Below are 3625 nucleotides of genomic sequence, written 5' to 3' on the forward strand. Positions count from 1 at the left end.
GGTGACGCGGCAGAGGGGGAGGAGCCACAAGGAGCTAGAGGGGGAGGAGCCATAGGGGGAGGAGTCAGAGGGGGAGGAGTCTGTTATTGGAATAAACCATTGATTTTAAATCAGCACAAGTTTATCAAATAACCACCAACTAATAACAGGATCAAATAAACCTTCCTTCTCTCGTTCATTGAGAGAGAGTCTGATTTAACCTTTGACCTGAACACGATTCTTTACTTTAATATTTGAATCATATCAAGTATTAATACACTTACAGATTGTGATAAATCGGTTTAAAAAATTTTTTTTAAAACTCACACTTTGCAAATATTAGTTTTTCACTGTTTGACTGGTTTGTTTATTCAAACATAAATCAGTGATTGTTAAAACAAACGATAACGTGACCACGTGTCCAATGAAACTGAAAGAAAAATCGTATCTGTTTTTATAATATAATATATCGGTATCAGTATATTTTTTGTAAAAACATATAACACAGTATATTTTTTACCGTGACCATATACAACATCACTGTGTGAATGTATCGAATAGAAAAATACATTTTCTTCTTCATTTATGTTTCACCAAAGTTCTTTAATGGTTTATGTTGAATTAACTGCGTTTGAAATAAAACAATAATATTTTTTATCAACAATTAACGTTCAAATATTCTTCATTTTTGTGTTGTAACTAAACTTCCGTCCGCTAGGCAGCGAAAGTCACCACTCTTGCGAGATTCCGGTAATAATTGACTACTGAGGACAAGAGGATGCACACCACTTTAGTCGTTAAGACCTCTTTAAGAGTCGGTAAATTCTGCAACACCAGAGTCAAGTACTCGAATTTATTGAATAATTGACTACTGAGGACAAGAGGATGCACAACGTGGAAGTTTGTCGTCCGTTTTTTATTTGTTCACTAAAAGCACTGAAGTCGTGGCATTGATTTAAAAATATAATTGAATTTTAAAAATCCGTTAATTAAAATGTTGAATTCGTTTTTATTGACTAATTGACTACTGAGGACGAGAGGATGCACACCACTCTAGTCGTTACGACCATTTCAAGAGTCGGTCAATTCTGCAACAACAGAGTCAAGTACTCGACAATACCACAAATATAGATTCCTATATATATAATATATAGTTCCTACAGTACCACGATTTATCGTGTATCTTAAACAGGAAGTATCAATTCTCCGACTCTTTCCTTTAACTTTAGCTCGACTGCTTTTTTTCGTACGTCTCTGTACGACTGTTTACATCCTCGATCTCGGTTTCTTATCCTAACTTTTATCGTTTTTATCGTTCAACACACAAGTGAAAACTGATGTTTGTGTTCCAGCGACTCATTCATTCAACTAATGTGGGCGTCGTCAAGACGATGAGAAAAAAACTGACCGACTTCAGACAATAACACGAGATAATTGAACCTGAACTGTGGAACCAGTTAGCGAGGCGTGGTCGGTGTGTGTGTGTAAGTAAGTAAGTAAGTCATATTCCAGACCAGGGTCACAAAGCGCTTAAACAATCAAAACAATATTCAATAAAGTATATATTTTAAAGATCAAGATAAAACTGATAACACAACAGGAGTTCCAGAAAATCAAGGAAAAGCCTGAACAAATAAAAACGTTGTGTGTGTGTGTGTGTGTGTGTGTGTGTGCGTCGGCGTTGCCTGATGTGCGTGTCGTGTCGTGTCATGTCTGCCCGGGTGTGTTAAGGTGTGTCACCCGACACCAGGACATGCTGGAGAGGTTATTAAAAAAAAAACAGTGATACTGTGATACAGTTTTTGCGAGAGGGACGTCTGGGCCTCTGTGCTCCTGCCGCTGCCCCCTCGACCCCGAACTGGATGAACCGTCGCACACAAACGGACAGGAAGTCGTTTGTCAAACACTGGATTTCAAAACCTCACTGAGCGTAGAGGCTCATGTCGACACCCCCGCAACATAATCCCCGCAGATCCAGAGCGGAACCGCCGTCGTCAGAGGAGCAGAATCCCAGCCACTCATCTGGAAACCATCAGGCAGTTCGGCTTCAGCCAATGAAAACACAGGAGCTTATCAGGTGAAAAACATGACTCAGACCAGTTATTACACATAACGAGAGTATAACGTGGAAGTATGTCGTCAGATTTTTAACCGTTTTTTATTTGTTCACTAAAAGAGCTGCAGTCGTGGCATTGATTTAAAACTGTCATTGAATTTTTTTTAAAAATCTGTAAATTGAAATGTTGAATTAGTTTTTATTGAATAATTAAATTTAAAAAAATTGTGTATTAAAAGTTTGAATTAGATTTATGGAATAATTCAATAAAAACATTTGTGTATTAAATGTTTGAATTCGTATTTATTGAATAATTGAATCCAAAAATGTGTGTATTCAAAGTTTTAATTAGATTTATGGAATAATTAAATCAAAACATTTGTGTATTAAAAGTTTTAATTAGATTTATGGAATAAATCAATAAAAACATTTGTGTATTAAAAGTTTAAATCCGTATTTATTGAATAATTGAATCAAAAAAGTGTGTTTATTAAAAGTTTTAATTAGATTTATGGAATAATTCAATCAAAACATTTGTGTATTAAACAATTAAATAAGTATTTATTGAATAATTAAATTGAAACATTTGTGTATTACAAGTTTTTATTACTTTTTATTGCATATTTCAATTAAAGCATTTGTATATTAAAAGAATACATTAGTTTTATAGAATAATTAAATTAAAACATTTGTATATTAAATGTTTTAATTTGTTTTTATAGAATAATTAAATTAAAACATTTGTATATTACATTTATGAATTTGTTTTGTTTTTTTAACTAATTAATTTAAAACACTTGTTAATTAAACGTTTTAACTAGTTTAACCCCTTAACGCCGAGAGTCGCAAATTTATTATTTAATATAATAATTAAATTAAAACATTTGTATATTAAAAGCTTTTATTGATGTTCTTTTTTTAATAATCGAATTAAAACATTTGTGTATTAAGTTTGAATTCGTTTTTATTGAATAATTAAATTAAAATAATTGTTTATTAAAAGTTTTAATTAGTTTAATAGAATAATTCAATTAAAAGATAGAATTTAGTTGAATTATTTTGAAAATCATTTAAATAATGATTAATATTGTTTAATTTGTTGCTTTTATTAATTAAACATAAAATGGTTTAATAGTGACATTTAAAACGTTATTTTAAAAAGCTATGAATTGCAAAATATCGAATTTGGAAAACGTTTTGTTATATCAAACTATGTCTAATAAACATTTATTTAGAAATAAAAATGAAACAAAATTATACATTTAACCTTCAATAATAGAAACTATTTATCTCAATTATTTAACAATAAAAGAATAACATGTTTAAGTGAAAAGAAAAGTTTCAACACATCATTTGAACAATTCTACTCGTGGTTCTTCTTCTGTGTGAGCGAAAGAAAAACGACCTTCAGACCAACATGGACTTTATCAAAAGAAGATAAAACTTTACGCAGTTGTCTTCACCTCAGTGATGTCAAAGCATAATAATGGACGTCGACAAATAAATACTTTTCTTCCAGTAAAAGTGAATCACATCAACTTGTGGATAGAAGATCATCTTCCCTGAAGCAGCGAACAGTGAGAGCGACTC

At 31.6% G+C, this 3625-nt stretch overlaps 1 protein-coding gene across 1 annotated transcript in view; it reads right to left on the minus strand.

Moving 5' to 3' along the window:
- Positions 1-3441: 3441 nt before the first annotated feature.
- The window catches only part of gaa2 (alpha glucosidase 2), a 19115-nt gene continuing 18931 nt past the window's right edge, over positions 3442-3625 (minus strand). Inside the window, exon 21 of the mRNA XM_087809489.1 lies at positions 3442-3625. This exon is cut by the window's right edge and continues 203 nt beyond it. The gene's annotated coding sequence lies outside the window, so the exon portion shown is untranslated.

Source organism: Callionymus lyra, chromosome 1, assembly GCF_982586985.1.
Source record: "Callionymus lyra chromosome 1, fCalLyr1.hap1.1, whole genome shotgun sequence".
Classification (NCBI taxonomy): Eukaryota; Metazoa; Chordata; class Actinopteri; order Syngnathiformes; family Callionymidae; genus Callionymus; species Callionymus lyra.